The following is an 11,428-nucleotide window of genomic DNA, read 5'->3' as shown; positions in this document are numbered from 1 at the left end:
TCATATTTAATTTTAAAGAAAATATTTTTTTCGAAATAGCATCCCGCGTTTTAGCCACCGTTATCACACCACATGACTTCTAGTAGTTCCCCTACTAGCCAAGCGTATCAAGCCACCCTTATCTCACCGTATGCGTTTCAACACCCAGACCTTATACCACCGCATGCATATCAATTTTCTGACCTCGATTTCCATCATCGATTTCCAACCTCGATTTACAGCCCCCGATTTACAGCCTCGATTTCCAGCCTATTTTGACCTCGATTTTTGACCTCAATTTTGAGAGATGAAGGAAACCAGATCAGCCAAAAACTAGCAAACTCAACTTCAGCAGTCTCCCAACTTCAATTCATGATCCGTTAACCATCCGAAACTCACCCTCGACCCTCGGGACCTCAACCAAATAGACCAGCAAGTCCTAAAATATTATACAAACTTAGTTGAAATCTCAAATCCCATAAAACAACGCTAAAACCACGAATCATACCCCAATTCAAGCTTAAGGAATTTAAGAATTTCCAACTTCTAAATTCGATACCGAAACCTATCAAATCAATTCTGATTGACCTCAAATTTTGCACACAAGTCATAAATGATATAACGGATCTATGAAAATTTTCAAAACTGGATTCCGACCCCGATATCAAAAAGTCAACTCCCCGGTCAAACTTCCCACAAATTTAACTTTCGCCATTTCAAACCAAATTTCACTACGGACTTCCAAAATTTTTTTCGGACATGCTCCTAAGTCCAAAATCACCATACGGAGCTATTGGAATCATCAAATCTCTATTCTGGGATCGTTTACACATTAGTCGACATCTGGTCACTGTTTGAACTTAATCTTTAAAACTTGGAACTAAGTGTTCCAATCCATTCCAAAACCTCACCGGACCCGAACCAATTACCTCGGCAAGTCACCCAAAAACTGTAAAGCACAAATTTAGTAGAAAATTGGGGAATGGGGCTACAACTCTCAAAATGACCGGTCGGGTTGTTACATTCTCCCCCTTTTAAACAAACGTCTGTCCTCGAACGGGTTTAGAATTATACCTGGAGTAGTAAAAAGATGAGGATAGCAGCTGCGCATATCATGCTCGGTCTCCCAAGTCGCCTCCTCGACCGGATGACCCCTCCAATGTACTTTCACTGAAGCAATGCTCTTTGATCTTAACTTTCTAACCTGTCTGTCCAAAATGGCCACTGGTTCCTCGACATAAGATAGATCCTTGTCCAACTGGTCTGAGGTGAAATCTAACATTTGAGACGGATCGCCATGATACTTCCGGAGCATGAAAACATGGAACACTGGATGAACTGCAGAGAGACTAGGTGGTAGTGCAAGTCTGTAAGCCACTTCTTCAACTCTCTGAAGAATCTCAAAAGGTCCGATATACCTCGGGCTCAACTTGCCCTTCTTTCCGAACCTCATAACACCCTTCATAGGTGAAACCCGGAGCAAGGCCCGCTTACTAACCATGAATGAAACATCATGAAACTTTAGATCCACATAACCCTTTTGTCTAGATTGGGCTGTACGGAGTCATCCTGAATCAACTTAACCTTTTCCAAAGCATCCTGAACCAGGTTTGTACCCAATAGTCTAGCCTCGCCCGGTTCGAAGCAACCCACTAGAGACCGGCACCGCCTACCATACAAGGCCTCATACGGAGCCATCTGAATGCTCGACTGATAATTGTTGTTGTAGGCAAACTCCACAAGTGGCAAGAACTAATCCCATGCACCCCGAAAATCCATCACACACGCACGAAGCATATCCTCCAATATCTTAATAGTGCACTCGTACTGTCTGTCCGTTTGAAGGTGAAATGCTGTACTCAACTCTACCTGAGAACCTAACTTTTGATGTACGGCTCTCCAGAACCATGATGTAAACTATGTACCCCAGTAAGAGATGATAGATACCGGTATGCCATGAAGCCTAACAATCTCACGAATGTAAACCTGAGCTAGCTTCTCCAAAGAGTATGTAGTAACCACAGGAATGAAATGATCTGACTTGGTCAATCTATCCCCAATCACCCAAACTACATCGAACTTCCTCTAAGTCTGTGGGAGCCCAACAACGAAATCCATAGTGATTCGCTCCCATTTCCATTATAGAATATCTAACTTCTGAAGCAATCCACCCGGTCGTTGATGCTCATATTTCACATGCTGACAATTTAGGCACCGAGCTACATATCCCACTATGTCTTTCTTCATCCGCCTCCACCAATAGTGTTGTCTCAAATCCTGATACATCTTCACGGAAACTAGATGAATGGAGTTTCGCGAACTATGAGCTTCCTGGATAATCAACTCATGCAAACCATCTACATTAGGCACACATAGCCTGCCTTGCATCCGTAATACACTGTTATCTCCAATAGTGACCTCCTTGGCATCACCGTGCTGAACTGTGTCCTTAAGGACAAGCAGATGAGGGTCATCATACTGACGCTCCATGATACGATCATACAGAGAAGACTGAGAGACCACATAAGCCAAAACTCGGCTCGGCTCAGAAATATCCAATCTAACAAACTGGTTGGCCAAGGCCTGAACATCCAAGGCTAAAGGCCTCTCTACTACTGGTAAGTATACTAAGCTGCCCAAACTCTCCACCTTACGACTCAAGGCATCGGTCACCACATTGGCCTTTCCAAGATGATAGAGAATGGTGATATCATAATCCTTAAGCAGCTCTAACCACCTCCGCTTCTGTAAATTAAGATCCCTCTGTTTAAACAGATGTTGTAGACTCTGGTGGTCGGTATAAACCTCATAATGGACCGTACAAATAATGCTGCCAAATCTTCAAGGCATGAACAATAGCTTCTAACTCAAGGTCATAGACCGGATAATTCTTCTCATGTACCTTTAACTGTCTGGACGCATAGGCAATCACCCTATTGTCTTGCATCAATACTGCGCTGAGACCAATACACAATGTATCACAATACATAGTATAAGACCCTGAACCTGTAGGCAATACCAATACTGGGGCTGTAGTCAAAGCTGTCTTGAGCTTTTGAAAGCTCTCCTCACATTCCTCGGTCCACTTGAACGGAGCACCCTTCTGGGTTAATTTGGTCATAGGTGCAGCAATAGAAGAGAAACCCTCTACAAATCGGCGATAATACCCTGCCAAACCAAGAAAACTCTGGATCTCAGTAGCTGATGATGGTCTGGGCCAACTCTGCATTGCTTCAATTTTCTTCGAATCTACCTTAATCCCTTCGCACGAAACTATATGACCCAAAAATCCCACTGAATCAAGCCAGAATTCACACTTTAAAATTTTTCAATATAACTTCTTTTCTCTCAAAGCCTGAAGCACAATCATCAAGTGCTGTTCATGATCTTCCCGACTCCGGGAATACACCAGAATGTCGTCAATAAACACAATGATGAAAGAATCAAGATAGGGCTGAAATACACTATTCATTAAGTGCATAAATGCTGCTGGGGCATTGGTCAGCCCAAAAGACATCACAAGGAACTCGTAATGACCGTACCGAGTCCAGAAAGCAGTCTTCGGGATATCTGGTTCCCGAATTTTCAACTGATGATAGCCTAAACACAAGTCGATCTTAGAGAACACTCTAGCATCCTGAAGCTGATCAAATAGGTCATCAATACATGGCAATGGATACCTGTTCTTCACTATAACCTTGTTCAGCTGGCGGTAATCAATACACATCTGCATAGAACCGTCTTTTTCTTCACAAATAAGACAGGAGCACCCCAAGGCGATACACTGGGCCGAACAAAACCCTTATCAAGTAGTTCATGTAAATACTATTTTAATTCTTTCAATTCTGCTGGGGCCATACGATATGGTGGAATAGAAATGGGCTGAGTGCCCGGTAACAAATCAATGCCAAAGTCAATATCCCTGTAGGGTTGCATACCCGGAAGATCCGCTGGAAATATATCAAGAAAATCCCTTACTAAAGTAACTGACTCCACGGTAGGAGTATCAACACTAACATCTCTCACATAGGCCAGATACACATCACACCCCTTCTCAACCATTTGTTGAGCTTTAAGAAATGAAACAACTCTGCTAGGAACATGATCCAAGGTACCTCTCCACTCTAGCCGCGGTAGACCTGGCATCGCCAACATCACCATCTCGGCGTAACAATCAAGGATAGCGTGATAGGGTGACAACCAGTCCCTGCCCAAAATAATATCGAAATCCACCATACTGAGCAATAATAAATCATCCCTGGTTACAAAACCATTGATAATAATTAAACACGACCGATACACGCGGTCCATAATAATAGATTCACCCACGGGTGTAGATACATAAACAGAAGAACTCAAAGAATCCCGGGATACGCCCAAATACGGGGTAAAATAAGTTGACACATAAGAATAAGTGGATCCTGGATCAAACAAGACTGATGCATCTCTATGACAGACTAGAATAATACCTGTGATAACAGAATCGGATGCAACTAGAAGGAAGGGCATAATATATGGCCTGGCCTTTCCCTTCTAGGGTGACCTCTACCTGTCTGACCTCCACCTCTAGCTAGCTGTGCAGGTGGGGTGGCAACTGGTGCAGTAATCATGGCCTGAGAAGCCTGAGGGCCCTGTGGAATAGGTGGGGCCTGAGAAATCTGTGGAGGTGCACCCCTCCTAAGTCTGGGGTAATACCTTATGATATGACGAGTGTCACCACACTCAAAACAAGCCCTCAGAGGACGTGGCTGCTAGGACTAGCTCGGGCCTGATCGACTGGACTGCCTGCTGAAAGCACCCCGTACAGGAGGTATAGTAGACACTGGCGGTGCATAATATGAAACATAGGGTCTGGGAGTAATCGGAATACCGCTGGAAGCTAGAAGTGCTGAATGAATAGGACGATTCATATAGCCTCTACCATGACGGGCTACAGCTCGGGCACGAGAATTGTTATATGTGCCAGAATCTCGGGGTCTCTTAGCTTCCCTCTCTTCTCTCTCCCGAGTCCGCATACCCTCCAATCTCCTAGCACTTGACACCACCTGTTGGTATGTGATGTCCATCTCTAGTTCTCGAGCCATACTAAATTTGATACTGTGGTTGAGCCCCTCGATAAATCGACGAACCCGCTCTCGAATAGTAGCAACCAAGGCTGGTACATACCTAGCCAAATCGCTGAACTGGACTGCATACTCTGACACGGTTATAGCACCTTGGCGCAACTACTCAAACTCTACGCGCCATGCATCCCTAAGACTCTGAGGAACATATTCCCTCAAGAACATATCTAAAAATTGAGTCCCAGTGAGTGAAGCTGCCTCAGCCGGACTATCCAACTCATATGCCTGCCACCACTGGTAGGCCGCTCCTCTAAGCTGGAATGCAGTGAAAGAAACCCCATTGGAATCCACAATACCCATAGTATGAAGGATACGGTGATACTCCTCAAGAAAACCCTGAGCATCCTCTGAAGCTAAACTGCTAAACGTGGGAGGGTGGTACTTTTTGTACCTCTCGAGCCTTTGCTGCTCCCCCTCTGAAACTGCTGCCCTAACCTCGGGCCGAACAGGGATAACTAGCTGCACTGATATAACCTCTGGGGCATGGTCAACCTGGGCCCGTAGCTCTGGGGTACGGGCGGCGGGAGTCTGTGCTCCTTCCCCGGCCTGAGATATGGCAGGAGCAAATGGAATTAACCCTGCCTGAGCTAGAGTGACAAACATGCTCAAAAACCGGGCAAGAGCCTCTTGAAGTGCAGGAGTAGTAACATGCGTCTCAGGTGCCTGTTCTCTAACCGGAGCTACTGGTGGTTCCTCTAAAGCAGCTCGTGCGGGTGCTCTGGCTGCACCACGTGGTCTTCTTCGGCCTCTGCCCTGACCCGGCCTCTTGCGGCTCTAACAGGGGGCACGGGTGTCTGATCATCGGATCCAGTTGTGCATGTCATCACCATCTATGAGAGAATAGAAAGACAATGGTTTAAAATTTTGAAGTCAACAAATATGCACGATAAGGAATCAACGAAGTGAATATTTTTCTAACAGTTCCATAGCCTCCCGAAGATAAGTACAGACGTCTCTGTACCGATCCGCGAGACTCTATTAAACCTGCTTGTGACTCATAACACCTATGAACCTAGAGCTCTGATACCAACTTGTCATGACCTCAATTTTTCTTCGTAGGATGTCGTGATGACACCTAGTCTCTAAGACTAGGTAAGCCTATCAATTATGCGGAATACAAAACTGAAACTCAAATCTCAACATATAAAATTAATCAAACCGCAATTCAAATAGTCACAACTCCTAAAAACCCGATAGAAATAAGTCACGAACTCCTAAGAATTTATTCTAAGTATCTCTATATATCAGATTCTAAAGGAAATAAGGAAGACAACATAATAAGATAGAAGGGGACTCCGGAGTATGCGGACGCTGGCAGATATACCTCGAAGTCTCATCGTACGGATAATTTACTGATGCCTGGTCTGATAAGATGTACCTGGATCTGCACAAAAAGATGTGCAGAAGCGTAGTATGAGTACACCACGACGGTACCCAGTAAGTGCCAAGCCTAACCTCGGTAGAGTAGTGACGAGGTCAGGTCAGGCCCTACTGGAATAATAAAAGACAGGGAAAAAAGTTTAACAATATAATAACAATAATGAAAATGGGGATAAATCGAGTAAGTAGTATGTCACAATTTAACTACACAGAATAAGGACAATTAACACCTTGCGGAAGGAAAACAAAAATTTACAATTTTAAGAAAAACACCAAAAATAACCAAAGGCAATGCAGCCATAAAGAAATACCAACAAGGGCACTCCCGAGGTACTGCCTCGTAGTCCCAAATCATAAATAAATTCACAATATCTCATTTTTTTATATCACCGCGGGAGCCTTCACATTTAATTTTAAAGAAAATATTTTTTCCGAAATAGCATCTCGCGTTTTAGCTACCTTTATCACACCATATGACTTCTAGTGGTTCCCCTATTAGCCACGCGTATCAAGCCACCCTTATCTCACCGCATACGTTTCAACACCCATACCTTATACTACCGTATGTGTATCAATATCACAATATATCATAATTTGCACCTCAAGTGCCCAAATATTTTAACTTGCCAAAATAAATCAACAACAAGAATATTTTCCACAATAAGGAGCTCACGGCTCAATCACAATGAATACAAAAATCTTCATCAAATATTCAGCAATAATAATAATATTTCACAAATTTAACATCTTGACTTAACATCAAATTTTTAAATGTAAAATACTTTATTTTTTTAAAAATATTTAAATTAAGAAATTCAACCTTCAAATAATGCACGGAACAAAAGAAACAGAGTTTCAACTAAACAGATAAAACACTTAGCAGGAACAAGTCAGGCAAATTTAAAAATACGAAAATATATTAATGATGATGAATATAACAGAATAAAATAATTTAATTAATATGCAACAGTGCTCTACGCAATTTAAAGACATAATCTTCCACATTTAGTCCGTGTACACTAGTCACCTCGTGTACACGACTTTCAACACATCAACATTTTCATATCAATACCAATCCTAAGGAAAATTTTCCCCACACAAGGTTAGACAAGTCACTTACCTCAAACCACGACCAATCAGTCAAATAGTATGCCTTTTCCTCGATTTTCCAACTCCGATCGGCTCGAATCAAATCATAATTAATTCGATACAATCAATATAAATTATAGGAATAAATTCCATCAGAAAATACAAATTTTCTAACAAAATTCGAATTTTAACCCAAAAATCGCCCGTGGAGCCCACGTCTCGGAATCTAACGAAACTCACAAAATCCGATAATCCATTCAATTACGAGTCTAACCATACTTGTTTCACTCAAATCCGACTCCGAATCGACATCGAAATCTCAAAAATTCGTTTTATGAGATTTCTATAATTTTCCCCAAATTTCCATCTCAAAACCTAATTAAATGATGAAAACAATGATACATTCATATATATTGACCAAATCCGAGTTAGAATCACTCACCCCAATATTGTTCCTTAAAAATCTCTCAAAAATCGCCTCTCCCTAAGCTCCAAATTATCAAAAATGGAAAATAGGACGAAGCCCCCGTTTTATAGCTTAAAGTCTCTGTCCAAGCGCTGCCCTCGATTTCTTGACCTCGATTTCCATCCTCGATTTCAAACCTCGATTTACAGCCCTCAATTTACAGCCTCGATTTACAGCCTCGATTTCCAGCCTATTTTGACCTCGATTTTTGACCTCGATTTTTGACAGATGAAGGAAACCAGATCAGCCAAAAACCAGACAACTCAACTTCAGTAGTCTCCGAACTTTAATTCTTGATCCGTTAACCATCTGAAACTCACCCGAGGCCCTCGGGACCTCAACCAAATACACCAACAAGTCCTAAAACATCATACGAACTTAGTTGAAACCTCAAATCCCATAAAACAACGCTAAAACCACGAATCATACCCCAATTCAAACTTAAGGAACTTAAGTATTTCCAACCTCTACATTCGATACCGAAACCTATCAAATCAATTCCGATTGACCTCAAATTTTACACACAAGTCATAAATGACATAACGGATCTATAAAAATTTTTAGAACTGAATTCCGACCCCGATATCAAAAGTCAACTCCCCGGTCAAACTTTTCGAAAATTCAACTTTCGCCATTTCAAGCCAAATTTCAGTACGGACTTCCAAAAAAATTTTCGGACACGCTCCTAAGTCCAAAATCACTATACAGAACTATTGAAATCATCAAAACTCTATTTCGGGGTCGTTTACTCATAAGTCGACATCCGGTTACTATTTGAACTTAAGCTTTAATCCTTAGAACTAAGTGTTCCAATTCATTCCAAAATCTTACCGGACCCGAATTAATTACTCCGTCAAGTCACACAACAACTGTAAAGCACAAATTGAGCAGAAAATGGGGGAATAGGGCTACCACTCTTAAAGCGACCGGTCGGATCGTTACATTGACTGTATAATCCTTCATTGAGTAAATCATCTTATATTTAATTTAGATATGTTTGAGCAAAAAATAAAAGAAGCGAAGAAAGTCATGAAGTACTCAGTGTTGAGTATTCCATGAGCAAATAAAATAGTGGAACTCCATTTTGTGGTTTAGTTTCTTGAGAATTCACATGAGAGACAAAGTTATTTGCCTTTCTGTAGAAGCCGAAGCCTTCTTATAACGGTAAGCATCGGTAAGCACTTAAACCTTCTTGTAACGGTAAGTATTTATTCCATATAAATTAGCAAAAATATTACTTAGCATTTGTCTTAGAAACGCATTTGTCTTATAAACCAAAGGGAAAAGTCACATATGTTAGGAACACATCCATTAGAATTCAAAAGCGGCAGTAAAAATTATTTTTCCTTATATATCATGCAGCTACAATCAAGGGAAACGACGCAAGTTTGTTAGTTTTCTTTTTGTATTTTCTTTACGTAAGGTAAAGGCAAAAATTGCAAAAACAAAAAGGAGAAAAGAGATAATATAGTTGATGGTCATTGGGAATGACTAAATTATTGCATTTTAAAAGAATTATTTATGGTTTTAGTTCTATTAGTTGAATAAATTATAGGACATTTATGTTTTCTGATTGCTCCAACACACTTCATATATGCTATAACTAGTTTCATAAACAATAAATTGAAGCCAAAAGAAAAAGTGATATTACTACCACAATGATATTAGTAGTAAAAACGGGATTATTCTTATTTTATCGGAGGGGTAATAACTTTACATATGCAATCACATAGTAACAAACAATTTTTTTTAGAAGTAACAAAAATGATAAAATTCGTTGTTCTTCATCCTTAATAAAATCATGTTGTTTTTAATTATAGTCCGACAATTATGAAATTTTATTTCCTTTGCACATTAATTAATGTCTAAATTAACGATCATAGAAATTTTTATATCCACCATGTGTCATTATACTTCTCCATCGAAGCACCATCAATAATTTATCTCTTTTACTTTTCCATTACTAAAAGAAGAAAAGAAAAGTTTACTCTCTATAATTACTCTTTACATGTGTATGATAACTGAGGATATGAAGGTAATCCCATAATAAAGGATATATGAACATAATCCCAATGTTCATCACACTTCACTCGAAATGTCTACATTTCAAGTAATGGTTAGGTAACATATTATTTTTGTTTTTAAATTTTTTATGGTTTCACACAAACAACTTTTTTAGACACAGAGATTTTTTACCATTCGCTCATTATAATCATTTTTATAGTTTTAAGAATTATAGAAAAAAGATTTTTAGTATCAAGTTTAGATATTGTTTTTATTTTTTCCTCCATTAGAGATTATAAACTTAACTAAATAATTTTATTAGCTTTTTAGGTCTTACAATCTGTATAGGTTTCTAAATTTTTATCATTTCTTTGATTTTTTGAAAATGGAAAGAAGAGAAAATACTTTTTGATGTTTGGCATATTTCGATATGTGTTGATGTTACTTTACCCATGTTTTAACCGCTTTTTGATGCTATTTGATCTTTAAAATGCCCAACATGGTTTAATTATTGGTTTTATGACTAATTGAGTTGTGTGTGGTGAATTAGGGTGTTTGGAGTGCAAAAATATGAAGAAAAGGTGCTCTAGGTAGAGGAAGAGAGATTGGATGCGTCGCATCCATCTAGAAAAAGATCAGTTCGCGCACCCTTAGCAGTGAAGTCAGCCCATAGCATCCGCCATAGCATCCGCACCTGGGCAAAGCTGAGATGGAGGAACTAGGGGTGGATGCGTCGCATCCACCCTCGCATGCAAAGCTGAGAAATAGAGGACAAGGTGGATGCGTCGCATCCACCTTCGCAGGCAAAATTGAAATGGAGGACGAGGTGGATGCGTCGCATCCACCTTAGCATCAATCCCTGAAGCCGATTTGGACTAGGAATAGGAGAGCTTTGGCCCACGACTTTTGTACGCAATATATAAGCCAAAAACGCCTCCTTTTAGGGCATCTAACATATTGGGAAGAGGAAAAAAGCCACGACAAAGCTGTGGAGGCCGGAATTCATCAAGTTCCATTTTTCTCCCACCAAACTTAGTAATTTTTATGTTTCTTTGTATGATTTGTTGTTTGGCTACCATGTCTATATGGAGCTAAACTTCACGTTCTAGGGTTGTGGTTCTTTCATGACTATTGTTATTCGGATATTGATTTTGACTTCTTGATTTATCATATTAGTTTATTTATTCAATCTTGCGCTTAATTATTTAATTGCTTGATCACCAATTGAATACTATCTACGAATCTAGAATTGAACTCGAAAGTGGGAATTCTATATTACATATAGGATTGAGTAGGGCAAGTTCTTGAACTCGGGCATCGGGGAACAGATTCGTAGTTAGGATAGACATATACCTAATTGCCTTACTTGGTTGATTTACAGGAATTA

Source organism: Nicotiana tabacum, chromosome 15, assembly GCF_000715075.1.
Source record: "Nicotiana tabacum cultivar K326 chromosome 15, ASM71507v2, whole genome shotgun sequence".
In the NCBI taxonomy this organism is placed as follows: Eukaryota; Viridiplantae; Streptophyta; class Magnoliopsida; order Solanales; family Solanaceae; genus Nicotiana; species Nicotiana tabacum.
Note: the sequence above shows the minus strand (reverse complement) of the source record.